This window comes from Carlito syrichta, unplaced genomic scaffold, assembly GCF_000164805.1.
Source record: "Carlito syrichta isolate Samal-C Ts95f unplaced genomic scaffold, Tarsius_syrichta-2.0.1 Scaffold312132, whole genome shotgun sequence".
In the NCBI taxonomy this organism is placed as follows: domain Eukaryota; kingdom Metazoa; phylum Chordata; class Mammalia; order Primates; family Tarsiidae; genus Carlito; species Carlito syrichta.
The window spans coordinates 66,568-87,547 of record NW_007256228.1 but is presented as its reverse complement, the minus strand read 5'-3'; the positions used below and the strand labels follow the sequence as shown (position 1 = coordinate 87,547).

General features: G+C 39.2%; 1 long non-coding RNA gene across 1 annotated transcript; it reads right to left on the bottom strand.

The window, feature by feature from the left end:
• Positions 1 to 7,920: 7,920 nt before the first annotated feature.
• Positions 7,921 to 17,983, bottom strand: LOC103272113. The gene is made up of 3 exons (XR_505103.2): positions 17,683 to 17,983; positions 16,683 to 16,736; positions 7,921 to 8,000 (listed from the first exon to the last, which is right to left on the bottom strand). It is a non-coding gene; the product is annotated as an uncharacterized LOC103272113 (long non-coding RNA).
• Positions 17,984 to 20,980: the final 2,997 nt, after the last annotated feature.

Sequence of the window (20,980 nt, the reverse complement as noted above, 5' to 3'; positions counted from 1 at the left end):
TACGTATGAATTGACCAAGATTTCACAACGTTCTTGACTTTGAAACTATCAGGAAATAGAGCAACCTTAGCACAAACCACCAAGGGCACAGCAGCCAACAAGGAAAACAAATGCTTTAGTTGACATGTACTGAAACAGGCTTCGCCAGTATCTGGAGTTATAAATTATGCCAAAGAACTACTTACCCTGAGGTATTTTGCCAGTGTTTTCCAAGCTCTCCTAGTCTATTTTAACTTGATTTTAACTGAAAAATAGAGTGTATAGCTCAGAGGAAAAAAATATAAGTCTTCTCATCTACAAGGAGTCAGTACTTCTACAGGAGACAGGTAACTAATTAACTCATTAAATTAAAGACAATTACTTGGCAATGTCAGTAAACCTGTTGCCTGAACAGACAGAACCAAAGAGGGAATTTAGAACTGAAACTAGAATGTACCCACAGTCAGTCTAAATGCTAAAATATTTTATATATTATGCTAACAGAGAAAAGCTTACTGTACTTCAAAACTGGGGATACAGTTAAACCAAAAGTATTTTTAATTACTTTTAAAATGAGAATGACCCACTTATTTTTAAAAACTTAATTACTTTTCATGCTTATTTTAATCAATTGGGTAATAATTTTTTTTTTTTTTTGAGTTAGAGTCTCACTCTGTTACCCAGGCTAGAGGGCAATGGTACACTCATGGCCACTGCAGCCTCGACCTGCTGGGCTCCAGTGATCCTTCTGCCTCAGCCTTCCAAGTAGCTGGAACTATAGGCATGCACTACCATGCCTGGCTAATTTTTTTTTTTTTAATTTATTGTGGAGACAAGGTCTTGCCAAGTTGCCCAGGCTGGTCTTGAACCTGCAGGCTCAGGCAATCCACTCACCTTGGCCTCCCAAAGATCTGGGATTACAGGCTGAACCACTGAGCCCAGCCGGGTAATAATGCTTTAAACAGACTTTTAAAATAGTAAGCATGGCCTAGGATAACACATGTAGTTAGAAATAAGAAAATGTCAAGTGGTCTATTGAGGCCTCCTCCTTCTGCTAATCAAAATGACTTTAGTATTTAAACTAAAAATGATAAAAAGCTATTTAAAGCAAGGTTTTGGGTCTTCTAGGCTAATACTTATGTTAAAGATTTAATATATTAGTAATTTAGTAGTTTTATCGTATCATTTCCATTTTGTTCCAATCTTTTCAAAGGGTGAATACAAATGACTTTAAATGAAATTAATCAAATATTACATTCATACTCTAAATAACTTTAGAGTTAATCATTTGCCATTTCAAAGATGTCTCTTAAGTAGTTGTAAATCCCTCTTGGGCAAAAAGTCAAGGACACATGAAAGACATTGACAGAATGTGGCTGACAGTATCTGAACAAAAATAGGTGGTCTATTTTCTTAAACTTTTTCCAAACCCAACTCAAATATGTGAAATAGAAAAGTACACATAGCTTTGACATTTCCAGAAACATTTAAATTCACATTAAGCATAGTTCACATGTGCTTGAAAAAGCCTTAGCATTCTGAAGCTTGGGAAATAAAACAGATCTTATGAGAGATCAGAATCCTCATACATTTCATCAAAATTACTGTCTATAAAAGATGGCAGGGGCCGGGTTCGGTGGTTCAGTGTGTAATCCCAGCACTTTGGGAAGACAAGGTGAGTGGATTGCCTAAACCCACGGGTTTGAGACCGGCCCGGGCAACTTGTTGAGACCTCGTCTCTACAATAAATCAAAAATTAGCTGGGCGTGGTAGCATGCACCTGTAGTTCCAGATACTTGGAAGGCTGAGACAGAAGGATCACCTGAGCCCAGCAGGTTGATGCTGGGGTGGTCGTGAGTGTGCCACTGCACTCCAGCCTGGGTGACAGAGTGAGACTGCAACTCAAACAAAAAAAAGATGGCAGGCCTTACTATACAGATATATATATAATTACACTTAACTACCTCTAGTTCCAAATGAGATCATGTCATCTAGAAATGTTTTGCCTATCAGGCCAACGGAACAACATATCAAGGCCTCAACTGACTGGAGTAAATTGGATAGTAACTCCTTTGCAATTTACCAAACTTAACCTTAAGTAACCTTCAGAATGTATGCAACCTACATTACTACATTAACTATATTATATGAGCTACACATTACAAAGAGCTCACACACAACCCTAAGTTTCCACTAACAAAAAAAGAAACAGTCTAAATGATACAAATTACCTGTTTAAATGGCTTAAATTAATAAACATCTTTTGATGTTTTATGTCTCGGAAAGATATTCCAGAGACTATAAAGGAAAATTCTGATGTGTTATGACCAGAAAACTAGTTACTTTTTAAAAATTACATGATATATCAAGATCAAGGAGTCCTCTTTTCAAGTATGCACACCAAAACTAAGACAATACATCCAGAAATACTACTTTTTAAGTCAAAAATCTGCTGAGACCAAATCTTTAAGGTTATTTTGCATTCATTTTAAAACTGTGCTGGGTACTATGCCTGGTACTGAGGATGCAGCGATCAACAAGACATGGCTTCTGATTTTAAGAAGCTCAAAGACAATGGCATGATGGACACTGAAACTGGGGTCAGAAAACTTGGGTTCTAAACCCCTGTGCCATTAACTCATTGACAATTTTTGGGCAAAACATGCAGTTTCTCCTAGCCTCTTCTTTAACAAAGGATTACAGAAAAATAGTTGTCCTGTTATGAGGCAAAAATGAGATCCTGAACACCAAAGCAAATTGTAAAACATATGCATATTGCAATAGTTATTGTAAAATGCTTAGAAACAGAAAGGTATGGGATCCCAGTTTCCCTCTTACTTATTGAATTTTCCTGCTTTTGCCCAAACATGAAGAAGTTATTGTTCTAACTCTTCATCTCTCTCCAAATCAAGGTTTCCTCAGGGTTGGCTTTCAGTACTCCTCGGCTTACCACGAGATCAGTCCTGACTGGTTTAGGCAGCTTCTTCTCTGCTTATCCAACATGTGGCTGTAATATGAGTCAAAACAAACTGTTCCTCCATGACTCTGTTCCAACTGAGATGAACTGACATTTTCAGATCTTAACATCCTTTCAATTTCTGTAACTCAAATGACAATGTCACAAAGTTCAATAACTATAGATAGATTTTCACATAGAGCATGTCCCATATAGAAAAATGCATTATGTGAACAATGGAAGAACATGATATGTACCAAGGCAAGAGCTGAGCATATGAAGCTAATCCTCTTGCTGCCCTTCACTATTACTGTCCTTACTTCCAACGGAAGCCAAATTTAGTCAGGAATGCATGCCCTTTTACTGCACCAGTGCTATACATAAGGAGCAAAGACCACAGCAGATTTGACAAACAAACCCTGTTATAACAGTACAGTGTGTAATTCACCTTATTTTAGTATATTGGCTCAATTGGAATAAAAGAGTACTTTATCATAAATAATATATATTTTTATTTATTTATTTATTTTATTTTATTTTTTGAGTTGCAGTCTCACTCTGTTGCCCAGGCTGGAGTGCAGTGGCACACTCACAGCCACTCTAGCATCGACCTACTGGGCTCTGGCAATCCTTCTGCCTCAGCCTTCCAAGTAGCTGGAACTACAGGCGTGTGCTACCACACCCAGTCAATTTTTTTTTTTAATTTATTGTAGAGGTAAGGTCTTGCGAAGTTGCCCAGACTGTTCTCGAACCCATGGGCTCAGGCAATCCCCTCACCTCAGTCTCGCAGAGTGCTGGGATTACAGGCTTGAGCCCCATGCCAGGTCTTATTTTATTTTTTAAAACAAGGTCTCACTTTGTCACCAAGACTGGAGGGCAGTGGCACAATCCTAGCTCACGGCAGTCTCACTCCTGGGCTCAAGCAATCTTCCCAGCTCAGCCTCCTAAGCAGATGAGATTACAGGAATGTACCTCCAATAAATAATATTTTAAGCCGGGCGCAGTAGCTCACATCTGTAACCCCAGCTCTCTGGGAGGCTGAGGCAGGATCACTTCCTGAGATCAAGAGTTCAAGACCAGCCTAGGCAACATAGTGAGACCTTGTTTCTATAAAAAAAATTTTTTTTTAATTAGTCAAGCATAGTGGTGTGCACCTGTAGTCCTAGTTACCTGGGAGGCTGAGGCAGGATCACTTCCTGAGACCAAGAGTTCAAGACCAGCCTAGGCAACATAGTGAGACCTTGTTTCTATAAATTTTTTTTTTTTTTTTTTTTTTAAATTAGCCAAGCACAGTGGTGTGCACCTGTAGTCCTAGTTACCCGGGAGGCTGAAGCAAAAGGATCACCTGAGCCCAGAAGGTTGAGGCTGCCATAATCATGCCTCTGCACTCCAGCCTGGGAGACAGAGTAAGATACCATTCAAATAATAATAATAATAATATTTTAATGAGAAAAAATAATTTTAAATACATATGGATGCATTTACTTTTTTATTTTTGAATTGGAGTCTCACTCTGTCGCCCAGACTGGAGTGCAGTGGCATTTACTTTTTAATTTTAACTTTATTAAGCCAATTTAATTTTAAAACAGATATTTTAGTTAGTAATGCAAAATTTTTCTGATATACTAAAATCAACTACATGTGCATTAGGGAAAAGCTAGTTTATACATCTAATTTTACTTAGTATTTCCAGTTGTATATTTTGCACACACTAGAAACAAAACCTTCCATTGATTTTGCTAAGGAAATTCTGCAGAACCCCGTCTTTCTAACTCGGATTGCTTCCATTAAATACCATGTGCTTATCTTTCTTTTCACTTTAATATATTTTCACTGTTCATTATAGCAAATCCTACTGTCAACTACTGAACAATGCAATTCCTAATAGAATATAGAGGTACAAAATCCTTATTAATCCTGAAATCAACTGATGCTACCATAATAAACTAGGTCTACCATAACAATTTTCTCCTAAAAACAACTAAAAACCTTGGAAGTAAAATAGTGATCCCAGAGAACCCAATAACAAACTAGAATGCTTCTCAGGGCAGATTAAGTTGAATAATTAATTTGCATTGTTATTTAAATAAATACTTCAATCTTTTGGCCTAAGTAACCATGGGAACATACAAGAAGCATATATATGTATAAGCCCGGGCAAATCATGCTTTCTTAACAATCAAGATGCAGCTCCTAGGGGGATGGAATGCCTTCAAGTTGATAAGCCTTGATTAAATACAAGATGTTTGCCATATAGAAGTAAGGACCTTTATCCTGGTAGGGAGCAGAAAGAATTAAAAGAACTTAGATCAACCAAATGCAATGTATGCACTTAGCATGGATCTTGTTTTTAATAAGTTAATTTTTAAAAATGAAACAATCAGGAAATTTCAACACTGAATAAAAATTGATAACAGTAAGGAATTTTTAAAGGTGTGATAATGGTATTATGGCATGGTTAGGTTTTCAGAGTCTTTATCTTTTAGAGAGACATACTAAACTATTTATGAATGCAGCAATATGATATCTGGGAATGGCTTCAAAATAAACCAGTGTGGCCGCGATATAGAAGCAAGATAAGCTATGATAATTGTTCAAGCTGAGTGACAAGTATATGGTGATTCATTATATTATTTTCTCTAGATTTGTATATATTTGAAATTTTCCATTATAAAAAGTTCTTAAAAGGCTACAGCAAAATAATGAAATGATTGTTCATGTACTAAACATATCTGTGTCTCCAAACAACTAAGGTAAAAAGGCAAATTGCATTAAAATACATAAAGCAAGGCTCCTCCATTTACTGTATAACTTTGAGCAAATTATTTAATCTTCCTGGGGCTAAGTTTCCTTGTTTGTAAAATGGCAATACTAATAGTATCTACCTTATAACATTGTTCTGAGGATTAAATATGATTTTAATAAAACACTTAAAATCATGCCTTATACATAACAGTAACTCAGTAAGCATTAGCTATTATTATTATGCTTTTAAGCACACACATACATGCACACACACACACACACACACACATACACACTCTTAAAAAAAACCCCTTATTTTCTAAGTAAATACATGGGAAAAGATCAGGAAGAAACACAACCAAGAACAGTAGTTACTTCTTAGATGGCAGGGAAATTTGGGGATTTGGATTAGGGTTTAGGAAGAACTTCAAGCCTTCAGCCTTATACGGAATGTTCTAATTCTTTTAAAAAACAATATAGCCAGGCACGGTGGCTCAAGCCTGTAATCCCAGTAATTTGGGAGGCAGAGACAAAAGAATTGCGTGAGCCCACGGGCTCAAGAACAGCCTGGGCAACTTGACAAGACCTCATCTCTACAATTAAAAAAAATTAGCCAGGCAAGGTGGCGCATGCCTGTAGTTCCAGCTACTTGGAAGCCTGAGGCAGAAGGATCGCCTGAGCCCAGCAGGTCAAGGCTGCGGTGGCCGGGAGCATGCCACTGCACTCCATCCTGGGCAGCAGAGTGAGACTCCAATTCAAAATAAATAAATAAAAACAAAATATTCATGTAAGAATGTGTCATTTAATTGGCTATTGACCATGAGTCCTTTAAGAACAGTCCTTTAAGAACAGGAGGCACAGGGTGCCTCATTTATCCTTATAAATTAAGCACCTAGCACAGTGGTTAGCTCTGAGCAGGACAATCAAAAGCAATCTGTGAACAGAACTTCTCAAAACAATAAGCCATGGAATAGAAAGTGTAGGGAGTAGACAGGAAAGAAGTTGGGGAGAAGAGGACCATTACAAGAAAAAATCTGGAAGACTGGAGGTATCCAAAGAAAAAATAAGGTAAGGCTACATTTCCTCCTAAAAGGTCTTCATTTTGATTATTTATTGTAATTTCACATAAGGCATTATGCAGATAGTATAAGAGCAGTGCTTCAAAGAGTTATCAAATACAGTAGGGTTGACTTGGAAACACAGAATTTCTTGCCATCTTTCTATCCCAGCCTCCTCAAAGCCATCTCCAGGTTCCCAGGTTTTTCAATCATTTATATGATGTACATATACATTTATTGCTTTTAACCACCCTAGCTTTCCTTCTCCCTTTTCCTACTAACTGCATGCTAATTTTCCTTAAAGGTACACACCTCACTCACTCTCAATTTACACAGGTTACTTAAGTGGGGCTGACTTGACTCAATAGTTCCAGAGGTGAGCACGTGAACCAGATCCGGCCAATGAAAGAACTACATCCCTTTGGCACAAAGTAGTTGTGTTGGGAGAAGGAGTGGGAGGTGAGAGTGGCAATAACTACTAAATTTAACCTAGGAACTGGGGAAAAGGCACCATCAATATGCAGAAAGTGCTGAACTAGGATTCTAATCTGGGGCTGTTCAACATGGCAAAGCCTGTCTGAGAATAATGCCAGCACAACCAAAACTAAGAGATGAGAAGTCCATGATCCCTGTGATATCAGTTAAACTCCCAATCCAGACATGGCTAGAGCCAGTACACTCTTAGATCAAGCAAGTTTAACCAAACTTAAGACTGAAATAGTCTTGACTAGCATCTCTTCAAAATGTTGTTTCTTCCAGTACTAGAAGCTCAATGCTGGTCAGTGGTTTTAGTGGAAGAAATTTCAGAAATTTCCACAAAGCTGGACAGAAAACAGGAGAGTGGTAACTTAAAAAAAGAAGAAAATAAATAGTTAACACACAAAAATAAATCCTAAAGTCTGTCTTTCAGGTCTGTGTCTTGGTATTCCAGAGCCTCTGGTTAGATTATTATTCCTTTTCTGGTCCAGACTGAGAAACTGAAGGTTCAGAAGAAAACTACAAACATCTTCCACAGGTTCTCAGATCTCTCACTTAGACTATGGCCATACCTCACTTTAGAACCTTACAGACTAGAGAGAAACTATCTCTTATGTTGCTATTTCTGACTATAAGGATTTGTGAAGATCTTCAGATGCATGTCTCAAGAATGTGAGCAATTAACTGATTACACATACACAATCATAAATACATATGAACATCTTTATTAGGTTACTTTGTCAGACGCAGCACAGTTATCTGGAAGAAGACAAGGGATTCAGATCCTATACAGGGGGAAAAAAAAGTCCTCATCTCAGAAATGAAAAGAAGGAAGGGGACAAGGAGCTAAGATTTCTTTGGTTCTTCATGTGTCAGGCACACTTCACACAATACTTCATTTAATCTTTACAACATCCCTATATGCTAGGTACAGTTTCCTTCTTAGAAAGAGGAGAAAACAGGCTCCAAAAGTAATGTAAGCATCTGAGGCCAAAAGGTTTCAAATGAGGATTCAAACACAGGTTAAAGTAAAAAAGCTCATGTAGGCTCCAGCTATAATCTGCTGCCTCCTGGATGAAAAGGAGCTTCATCCAGCTCCAGACGTTCTAAGAATCCTATAGCCAGGAGGAAATTACATCAGAGGAATCATTGTCTACTCAGCCACCTATAGGTAAGCATGGAAATGCAAAAGAAACAATTTACATATAAGTATGATCTATTAAAATGTGATCCATTTAAACTATAAATTCAACATTCCACTTCCAAGGCAAAAGACAGTCAGTGGTTTTCATGCAGCAGTTAGAAAAAATTCAAATCCTTCTACCTGACCTACACACAAGATCCTGCCTAGTGGTTGCTTCCACCTCATCTCTAACTGGTCATTCACGCCCACATTTACCAATACCTCAGGCACACAGGCCTTCTTTCTGTTTGTTGAACATACCAAACCCTCTTCTACATCTAGCCTTTGCACGTGTGAGCCCTCTGTTTGGAATTCTCTCTATCACCTTTACTTATCTTTTTCCCTTATTCATCTTTTAGTTCTCAACTCTTAATATTACCTCCTCAGGACCCTTCCCTGACCACTCTCTTGAAAAACAGTTAACAGAATTTTCTTACTGGACTTGTCACAACAGGTAGTAAGCTTTTTTAAAAAATAGATTTAAGCCGGGCTCAGTGGCTCAGCCTGTAATCCCACGCCTTTGGGAGGCTGAGGTGAGTGGATTGCCTGAGTCTGCGGGTTCGAGACCCGCCTGGGCAACTTGGTGAGCCCTCATCTCTACAATAAATCAAAAAATCAGCCGGGCATGGTAGCGTGTGCCTGTAATTCCGGCTACTCAGAAGGCTGAGGCGGAAGGATCGCCAGAGCCCAGCAGATCGAGGCTGCGGTGGCCGGGAGCGGCCACTGCACTCCAGTCTGGGCGACAGAGTGAGACTCCAACTCAAAAAAAAAAAAAAAACCAGATTTAAAAAAATAGACTTGTTTATTGTCTGTCTCACCCTAGAATATGAGGTCCTACCTTCACTAAACTCCTCTATCTTGTCCCACCCCTTATGGAGTTCCTCTTTCTTATCCCGATAATGGTATACCCTACTACAGTGCTTAGCCTGGTACATAGTAGGCAATTTAAAATGTATTGATTGGTAGTAGAAGACAATATTACATTTAATAACACTAATTTTATCTTTTCTGGGTGACAGAGAGACTCCGACTCAGAAACAAACAAACAAAAAAACTACAGATCCTCTTTTGTGTGCCCTACCCTGGATTTTTTCAACCCAATTTAAGCCAGGACGTCTTCTTTTAGCTTCTGGTTCTGAATTGCTGGATTCTTACTTTTTAAATTGCTCACTTGCTCAAAACTTATAACGTACACACTAAGACTTTATTTTTATTTTCCTCTTTATTCCTCCCCCAACCAAGTTATCCTTTCTTACCTTTCTCAATGCTCATTAAATCATACACAAACATATATATGTGTAAACATACATACAACATACATGAAGTGACTTTTACAAATCAGAATCATGACTACATACACTTCTTTTCATCTTTCTTAAAAGTACATTGAAAATTCCTCTAAATTAGCTGTTATAGGTTTAATGCATTCTTTTTAGCATCTGCATAATTTTCCATAAAATTTATTTATGTAAGTTCTCCACCACTGCCCTTTGATAGCATTTATTTTGTTTCCTTTTTTTTTTTAAGGAAAAATTGAGCACTGCAATTTACAACCTTGTACATATGTATATATTCTTATGAGTATTCTTGTTTATCTGGGATAAATATCCCAAAAGCAAGACTGTTTGTTCAAATGGTATTTTCTTTTCATTTTAAACCATTGCCAGATTGCTTTTCAAAGAGTCTTTGTTTCCACAAGCACTGTATGAGAGTGGCTTTTCTCCACATTCAGCCTCAGTAGATGCTATCACTCTTTAATACTTGATAATCTTATGGCAACTCTAATATTGTAGTACACACACCACATTTTTTAAAACATAGCTCTAATGTGTATTCTAACAAGGAGGGTCTCCTGCTAAAAGCCCTGCTTAATTATTTTTTCAGCCTCAGCCTACTGCCAAAAACAAATAAGTAAATATATATTATGCAGGCCAGGCTCGGTGGCTCAGCCTGTAATCCCGCGCTTTGGGAGGCCGAGGTGAGTGAATTGCCTGAGCTCGCGGGTTCGCGACCCACCTGGGCAACTTGCCGAGACCTCATCTCTACAATAAATCAAAAAAATTAGCCGGGCGTGGTAGCGAGCACCTGTAGTTCCAGTTACTTGGAAGGCTGAGGCGGAAGGATCGCCGGAGCCCACTAGGTCGAGGTTGTGGTGCGATTGAGTGAGACTCCAACTCAAAGAAAAAAAAAATATATATATACATAATGCAAACAAATATTTACCGAATTAAAGGACATTTCGTTCTGTTAAAAATTAATGCTATCATAAAAACCCTAAGGAAGAATCACTCTTTGTTTTTATACTGACAGCACCTTCTTCCATTTATTCTCTAAAATAAACACGATTTTTAAAAATGCATTTTCATAATTTTATATGGAATATGATTTTCACTGTTACATTGGTGATAACAATTTTTTTAAAAGACCGACCCTATCTCTGCAAAAATTAAAAATTACTGAAGCCCAGTAGATTGAGGCTACAGTGAGGTGTGATTGTGCCACTGTACTCCAGCCTGGGTGACAGTGTGAGACCCTGTCTCTAAAAAAAGAAAAACAGAGTATTTCAGTATTTGAGGTCTACATTTCAGTAAAGTTTGGGATGGCATATGCATAGTATCAACATGTGTTGCTTTTATCATACTGATAAACAACAGAAAGTCTATCAACTAAAAAAATGAGAGATATTTTAAAAATCATTCATTTAAAAGTTTTTGATAAATCTACTTTGCCATAAAACACAGACAGGATGAATTCTTCATTTTGAAATTGGTCAGACTTAAAACAAATAACCTGTGACATTCCTGTTGTCCCTACTTTACCTCCCTCTTCATTGTGTCTATTCTCTCCTTTTGCTACTGTACACTTCTGATGTAGCTAAATTGGGTCAATGATAGTGTGTGGGTGAAAGAGGTTAAACGGGAGGATAAATCAAGAAATGACAGTTGTAAGGGTAGCAATGGTAAAATCTTAGCTTGACAACTGGTTTTAAAATTACAGCACGGCCTAACACATAAGAATTCATTTGTTTTGCTCTAGTTTTATAAAATTGGCAGGGGTGGGAGCAGAAGATAGCAGAATCTTGGTAAATATGGTTGGACTTTCTCTTAACTAATAAAAAATATAGCACATCAAAATTTGAGAATAAGAACACAGAAAAGGCCGGGTTCGGTGACTCTAGCTATAGTCCCAGCACTTTGGGAGGCGGAGGTGAGTGGATTGCCGGAGTCCACAGGTTTAAGACCAACCCAGGCAACTTGGAAGGATCGCTGGAACATAGAACATAGAAAAAATAAACCTATTACCCTATAATCCGATTAATGCTTTACTCTTTTTCTTTTCTTTTCTTTTTTTTTTTTTAGTTGGAGTCTCACTCCGTCACCCAGGCTGGAGTGCTGTGGCACACTCACGGCCACCCGACCATCAACCTGCTGGGCTCAGGCGATCCTTCTGCCTCAGCTTTCCAAGTACATGGAACTACAGGCGGGGGCTTACCACATTCGGCTAATTTTTTTGATTTATTGCAGAGATGAAGTCTTGCTAAGTTGCCGGGGCTAGTCTTGGGCCCGCAGGCCCAGGCAATCCACTTGCCTCGGCCTCCCAAAGTGCTGGGATTACAGATTTGAGTCACCACACCCAGCCAATGCTTTATTCTTATAAAGCTCTTCTCATGAACTCTCACATGAATTCTCATGTAATTCCACTAAACATAGATATACCAGTACTTTCAAATAGAAATCCTGATATTTTACAAAACAAATGCCTTTCGAGCCAAATTGACTATTTGTGAGCCCAGAGAAGTAATGCAACAGATCCATATTTTACAAAGTACAGCTTTTAATTGTATTCTAAAATTTAAAATTAAATCTTCTTTTTGTTGTCTCTTAATAGCTCAAATTATCCTGAACTCGACCCCCAAATCAAATCATATCAATAACAAAGCAATCTGTATTTTAACCTTTGACTATACCCTTTTTATCCCTAATTCTCTTTCCCACTTCAGTTGTGGATATTACTTATAAATCAGTTCCTGATCCTCTCTCCTGTATTATATTTAAACCCCTTAGTCACAAAGATTCATCTACTTTCATCTATCACCTATATAAATTTATATCTGTCCAAACTTGACTTTAATTTAGTATGACATTTGTTTAGCAGCTAAACTTAAACCCACCCCATCTACCAAAATTCCCCAAATAGATGCCGTATCAATTAAATCTATCCCAAAATGACCAGGTTCACTACTTCTTCCTTTACTTCCATATTTAATATAAAATAAATAGATTCTTCCCTTACAAAGTCCCTGGTATTGGTCTTCCTTTCAATTTCCCCAGCCATTCGCCACTCCAGGCCATTATCTCTCACAAGTAATTATTTCAATAGCCTCTTAGCTAACCTACTTCCAACCTCTTCATACTTTATTCAACATACACAAAGAACAGCCAGAATTCACCACTTCAATTTGCCAAGTCAGAAGCCCACCGTGGCTCCCTACTGTTTCAAATCCAAACTCCTTAGCCAACTGTTTTAGATAGTTACAGTGTAAACTGGGCTCGGTGGCTCAGCCTGTAATCCCGCGCCTTTGGGAGGCTGAGGTGAGTGGATTGCCTGAGCCCGCGGGTTCGAGACCCGCCTGAGCAGGCGAGACCTCATCTCTACAATAAATCAAAAAATTAGCCGGGCATGGTAGCGCGCGCCTGTAGTTCCAGCTACTTGGAAGGCTGAGGCGGAAGGATCGCCGGAGCCCAGGAGGTCGAGGTTGCAGTGGTCGGGAGCGGCCACCGCACTCTAGTCTGGGCGACAGAGTGAGACTCCAACTCAAAATAAAATAAAAAAAAGATAGTTACAGCGTAAAGGTACTTTTTAATTTCATCACCTAAGTAACCACTTTTCCTTTTTTTTTTCTTTAGAGATGAGGTCTCACCAAATTGTCCCAGCTGATCACAAACCCGTAGGCTCAGACAATCCTCTTGCCTCACCGTCCCAAAGTGCTAGGATTACAGGCTTTATTTTCTTAAACTTCTTAACACAGCTGCCATTAGCCCCAGTACCTTTCTCTTTCAAAAATCATCCCATTTCAAGATCCTATAAGCAGTGTAGTATGAGGTTTAAGAGAATAGGTTCAGGAGTTTGATTTAAATCTTGTCTCTATTACTTTTTTTTTTTTTTTAATTTTTAAGAGACATGATCTCTTTCTGTTGCCCAGGCTGAAGTGCAGGATCATAGCTCACCGCAGCCTCAAAATCCTGGGCTCAAGCTTTCCTCCTGTCTCAGTCTCTAGACAAGCTGGACTACAAGTGTGAGCCACCATGTCCAGCTTATTAGAGACAGGGTCTCACTAACTTGCCCAGGCTTGTCTCAAATTCCTTGCCTCAAGCAATCCTCCCATCTCAGGCTCCAGATTAGCTGGTCTTAAACTCCTGGGTTCAAGCAATCCTCTGGCCCTGGCCTCCCAAAGTGCTGGGATTACAGGCATACGCCACTGTGCACAGTCTTCTACCACTTTTGAATAAAGTGATATTGACCAAGTCATTTAGCCTGATTTGGTACAACAGAGATAAGAAACCTACCTCCTAAGACTGTTATAAAAATTAACATAATATCCTTAAAGCAGAAGGTCAATTTCCACACTCTAAATGATCCAAAAATGCCAGTCATTGTCATTATTATTACGCAGTCACTATGATCTAGGAAGCCAATCTGATTGCTCCACCAGTCTATGCATTTGCCTTCATATTCTTGACTCTCTCAGTCATAGACCATTAGAGATGGAATGGACCTCAGAGAGGAGCTAGTCCAATCATATGTCCTTCATCATTTAAGTCTTGGCTCTCTTCTCCTTTTCAATTATTCAACTGTTGTCTACTACTGAAGCAAATACAAGTGCATAGCACACAGCACTTTCCTCAGAAAATATTTGTTGAGTAAATATTTAAGCTAAGTGCTAAAGAAATATGTAGTTAGTTTGATTTTTATCTTCTAGTATAGGTAAAATATTAACAAACCATATACAACTATAATAACTGTTTCTAAACAGTACCCTGTAGCTTCAAGTAACTATGCTTTGAAGTATTCCAGCCAAAAATAAAAATCTAATGTTACTTGGTAAGTGGCCTAAAATTGATCCAGCTAGCTGTATTATATCCTTCTAGCTGTGCTACAGTTCAATTCTAGTTCTGAATTCCACAAATTTTCAACATAAAAATGAGAGCATCATCAAAATAATATGTAAAAAGATAATAATAATATCTAAAACATTAAATGAAAAGTTAAGATTAAATAGCTGTCAAGAAGTAGGCATAATGCTGGCCTCCACCCTTGTACCTCTACCTATATCCTCAGCCACCCCAGCCCTGCCCCCCAAAAACCAAAAAACAAATCCATACAGAATCACAGTGGTTTTTTTTTTTTTTTTTCTCGTAGAAGTTTTAAAGCCGGAGAGACCTCCATTCTCATTTCTTTATGTCCCATTGAGTCCCACATGAGAAGATGAAACCCAGGAAGGCTGGATGATTAGCCTAAGGGCAGAAGCAGGGACGGGAAGTGAACCAGTATACCTGATGCCTAGTTCAGTGCTCTTTTAACTATATCATACAGCATTCCAACTGATTTCTTCCATACTTACTTATTTCTAGAAAATCAAATTCACTATCTGACATGAACTCACAAAACAGTTGACTATAATCACAGGGTGTGGCTAATACTGACTTTGTTGTTGCTGTTGTTATTCTCAAGAATACTTGAGAAATAAAGGTTTCAAGTCATTAATGGACCTTTTATATTATAATTACTTTTGTTCTAGAAAAGGTACTGCCCTTATGAAATTTTTGTAAAATATAAAAGTCCCATTTTCACTAATTCTTTTTCATGAACTACACATATATATGGTCATCTATGCAGCCTCCTCCCCAACAATAGCTTAAGCAAACCACATGTCTCAAATAAAAATGTCATCTATTCCAGGCTCATATCAGCATGTTAGAATCTGTTCCTAATATAGAATCATAGACTTTTGGAATTGGAAGGAACCTTGGAGATCACCTCTCATTTCACAGATGAAAATAATACACAGCAGGGACCTGTCCAAGGTCAAAGTGTCTTCATAAGAACCCAAGTTCAGAATAGCAAGTTCTCAAAGGGTTTTGGAGAAAAACACAATATTCAGTGAAACACCTTAGCTTGTCTCCCTTTACATCTACTTCTTAAGTATAACTTCCTACACTGGGAACTTTTGAAATTTAAGAAAAGAAAGCAAAACAAAAAACTAAGTCAACTTTTTTTTTTTAAAGTCTACAGCCAAATTACTGATACTAAAAGCTTAGCAGAAGTTAAGGCAGGCTACAGCAAGAATTTTAAGGGGGAGCTTTTCTGTTCTCTCAATAAATCCTGCTTTCTCAAAAAAAAAGAATCTTAAGATTTTATAACAAAATTCCCAAAGGCCTGTGGATACAATATAAATAAGTAGAGGGGGAATAGACATATGCACAAATCAAGAAAAGGAATAATATTTTTTATATCTGTTGCAACTTACATGGAGGATTGTTTAAAGGTAGGAAAACTTTATAAACAAGCAACTTTTAGTCACCATATTAATCACCATACCTATCAGTTATACAAGAATGTCAATATATTTTGAAATTTTATCTTAATCTCAGTGGTTAAGGGAAGGTGGAAATTTATTGTAGTCTTTTTAAAAATATGTATCCTAGCCCGGCTCGGTGGCTCATCCTGTAATCCCACACCTTTGGGAGGCTGAGGTAAGTGGATTGCCTGAGCCCGCCGGTTCGAGACCCGCCTGGGCAACTTGGCGAGACCTCATCTCTACAATAAATCAAAAATTAGCCGGGCTTGGTAGCGCACGTCTGTAGTTCCAGCTACTTGGAAGGCTGAGGCGGAAGGATTGCCGGAGTCCAGCAGGTCGAGGCTGCGGTGGCTGGGAGCAGCCACTGCACTCCAGTCTGGGTGACAGAGTGAGACTCCAACTCAAAAAATAAATAAATAAATAAATAAATAAAATAAAAATATGTATCTTAAGTCATATAAAGAAAAATAGTAATTTCAGGATAGTCTTTTATCAATCCTTAATAAAAAGAAAACCTTTCATCAAATCATAAAAAGAAAACCTTTCATCAAATCCTAGTAAGAGAATTATAAGCTATATTGTGAGGTCATGTTTGTAAGAATACATTAAAATAGAACATTCCTCAAGTTAAGGCCTGAAAAAAGACTAAAGACCTATAACTTTTTGTTTTTTGCAAAGAAAACTACATTATATATGCCAACTTACCTGTAGAAATATGTTTCTTAACTCATGAGGATCACCTCGCTTGGTTGTCTGCACCTGTAAGAAAAAAAAAAAGGCCAGTTAATGTTTCACTAGAGACCACACACTCGCTTCAGATTAGAGATCACATCCCTAACAATCAATGCTCTTATCTTTTATAAGGGCACTTCGTTTGCAACAATTGAAAAGTCCCAATTGCAGATAACAACTGTCAAAATTGAAGATCTGTGACTAGAGGATGGAAAAACAGGTGTGAATAGCCTGATATACTGCGAAACGACTGGACAGTGCTTCCTCTGGGCTAGAAAGGAGAGCAATGAGGATCTCTTTTACTTCACTCACATTGACTAGCAACACAGTAGCAACCACCTACCTTCAAATAAAGAGGCCAGCAAGAGTGGAGCAATAGGAAAGTTAAAACACCCAAATTAATCACTTGGCCTAGCAGCCTTTCTTCCCGTTGGAAAGCAATCCCAGCATATAATTATCTCCGCGTCCCTCTCCCCATCCAAACTAAAACATGAGCTGCCACATATACAAACACTTTCGACATCCTGCAACCTGCAACGCAAACGCCAGCCATTGCCCTCGCCCCATTGAAGTCCCCAATTACTCAATACTCACCCCCTCCCCCACAGCAATTCACTGATGTCCTAGGTATCCCCAGTTTTACTTGCCACTTCCCCCCACACCCTTTCCGATGTCCTTCAAACGTGGGGTCAAATTCTATGCACCTAGGGCAGGGCACTCCTCCTCCTTCACCTACCCGTGGTCCTCACAAACCCCTTCAACTCACAGTATTCCTCCTCCTCCCCTCCCCCAGCCGGGCATCCTCTCCCTCCGGTCCGAGCCCCACACAGCTCCCCCACCAGCAAGCGGGAGCCCCAGGGTGCGCTATCTAAGAACCAGGCAAAGAATGAAATGGGAAGAAGTTGGGGGCTGCAGGCAGGGCGCTCGGAATGTCTCGTATGCAATAAAAGCAGCAGCAGAGAGTTGGAGTCACCTTGACCGCCATGCTGTGCTCGGAAGCCGGGGACGAGCGAGTGAGCGAGCAGGACCCAGCTGTCAGGGTGCGCGCGCGCCGCCTTCCCGGCCACGCCCGCTCTCCGCTCGCCGGCGCCGCGCGCGTCCCTATGCAAATGAACCCGGGACGCGCCGTGTAGGGAGAGGGACCCGGCGTCCCGGCCAGGAACGAAGCTGGTCCGGGGCCCGCGGCTGGCAGGGTAGGAGGGAGATGCGCCTCCCACGGGGAAGACTGGAGTCAGAGCTGTGGGACTTGGCGCGCCGCGTGGTTGTTACAGCTAAGTCGCTGCCAGGCGAGCCCCAGGTTCCCTAAGGCCTCTAAAGTGGGTGTGGCTTTGGGCAGAGACCAGCCAAGTCGTTTTCCCCGAGGCTTAAGGGAAACTTGGGGCCTGTGTTGTGCAAGGTTTCGACGGATCAAAGCACACCCCGTTTCAAACAATGCATTAATGAAAACTAATGGCAAATGCTGACAAAAAAGATTGGAAATCACTCACTCTAGGGAAAATCTAAGTGAACATGAAATGAGAAGTAGGCCTTTCAATTGGCATGGACAAACACAATATATTTTTTTGTTTCGTGTACCATTGTAAAAATTTATTAGTAACCTCCTCCACTTTGTTAATCACCCTAATCCTTTGTGCAATGAGGTGGGGTAAAAAAATTCCATTTGTCTTTTACAGGGCTGACAGAGAATCCTGGCCCTTGTGCCTACCACAAACAGAAAGAAATTCTCCATTCAATTTCTAGTCTGACCTAAGAAGTAGTAGCTCTACCAAAATAGCGTCTCTAAAATCAAGGTTTGCCATTGTGACTATATTAGGCCACATATTGATTCAAACATATACTGGGCGTCCGTTATATACCAGTCACAGTCCTTGTAAAGAATGCAAAGACAGCATATAGTCCCTTCCTTCAGATGCCACATATTTATTCTTTTGTCTGTGTTTTTAAGCAAAGAATGCTCCTTAGGAAAAAAAAACAAAAAACAAATATAACAACTCCAAGATTTATCTAATATCACTTAGCTCTAATTCCTCTCCAGCCTCCTTTACATCTCCAATGTTGAATCTCACCTGAGACTGCCCATTTCTCTAGTCTCACTAATCATATTTGTGTTAAGTATCCAAGTTAATAGAAATGAGAAAAGAGTAGTGGAAAACGAAAATTGTTGACAAGAAACAAATTACTGATACTCTCTAGATGTTTTTCTGCTACAGTTGCTTTGTCTACCGGTACATCCCTTTCTCCAATGTGTTCAAGATGTTTTGATCAATGTAATATTGGTCCTACTAGCACCTTATGTCCCTAATACTCTGCTATTTTTTATATTATGAAGTTTCTCTAAGTAGGACTCTCAAGATGCTTATGCTACTTTATAAGGGAAAGATGTCTGTTTAGTAGCACTGAGTCCTGCTTTTGAATAAAAGTACTTGAGAGAAAGAAGGCATATAGAAACAAGTTGTTTCCAAATCCATATTGCTGGAGGGAAAATTTAGGGTTGGTAGCTACTCGGGAGGCTTAAGCAGGAGGATCTCTTGAGCCCAGGAGTTGGAGGTTACAGTGATTAGTGAGCTATGACCATGAGACTGCATTCCAGCCTGGGTGACAGAGTGAGACCTTGTTTCTAACAACAACAACAAAAATAGGACTGGACTGGCTACTCCTGGAGAGGAAGATAACATTGCATTTAAACAGAGTATACCACAATAATTCATAAACATAGGCAGCAGACCACAACGAAAAATTTTCTGAGTAAAAAATAGCTGAGCCTTGAGCAAGTTTAAGGGCCTCACTGCTATCAATCTAGTTGCAATGAAGATGATACAATAATTTAAAATTAAATGAGGCTGCCATATGGAGAAGATAGAAGAGCTCGGCCACCCTAAATAAATGTAAATTTTGCTAGATTTTTTCATCTACCCAAATATAGTAATCAACAACAAAATGCTGTATTATTTTATTTTATTTTTTTTTGTTTTTGTTTTTGAGTTGGAGTCTCACTCGGTAGTCCAGACTAGAGTGCAGTGGCCGCTCCCGGCCACCGCAGCCTCGACCTGCTGGGCTCCGGCGATCCTTCCGCCTCAGCTTTCCGAGTAGCCGGAATTACAGGCATGCGCTACCACGCCCGGCTGATTTTTTAATTTTATTGTACAGATGAGGTCTTGCTGCCCTGGCGGGTCTTGAACCCGCGGGCTCAGGCAATCCACTCACCTCAGCCTCCCAAAGGCGCGGGATTACAGGCTGAGCCACCGAGCCCGGCTGCTGTATTATTTTAAAAGCCCGAAGGTGAATGCCGAAATGTATTAAAAGTATGTACTGCTGGAAGTGCATTAAGTATCTAAAATAATACAAAAGCATATAAGATAGAGTTCCTGTCCTGAAAAACTTTGCAATCTGTCATTTTATTGTAATAATGGGCTAATAGTATTAGCAGGAGTTTTAGCAAATTAAAACTTACTTTTACTCAATTGTAGATGGTCATGGCTGGGAAAAACTCTATTAGCTAATGAGATATCAAACCTGTCAAAAAAGATTCACAATATATTTGACCATATTAAAAATGGTAAAAATATGTCGGGCTTGGTGGCTCAGCCTGTAATCCCTCGCCTTTGGGAGGCTGAAGTGAGTGGATTGCCTGAGCCTGCGGGTTCGAGACTCGCCTGGGCAACTTGGCAAAACCTCATCTCTACAATAAATCAAAAAATCAGCCGGGCATGGTAGCGCGTGCCTGTAATTCCAGCTACTCGGAAGGCTGAGGCAGAAGGATTGCCGGAGCCCAGCAGGTCAAGGCTGCGGTGGCCGGAGCGTGCCACTGCCCTCAAGCCTGGGCAACAGAGTGAGACTCCAACTCAAAAAAAAAAAAAAAAAATATATATATATAGTAAAAAATAATTCAAAACTTTCCATAATTTTAAAATTCCACATCACCGTATTTAGAATTCCTTCTTTAAGTCATAAATTCTATTTATAAATAAGAAATCATTGTACAACCGTGAAACAACTTTAAGTTGAAAACTTGACAATTAAAACAGTCTAGAAAGAATGACATTGCAGAAAACAAAATTGGAAGTTAAAGTCTAAGATACTAATTGCAATAGTAATGCATTTTCATTGTTGACCCTAAAAAGCAGATATCATTAATACATAGTTACTTTTTAGAATAGGTTTCATAAAATATATAGCCTGACAGAGCTGGGAATTTAAATCTGTTGGTGAGATAGTCACCCATGAAAATAATATATTATCCCCAGATGAAAAACCAAAATATGGGCTTGTTA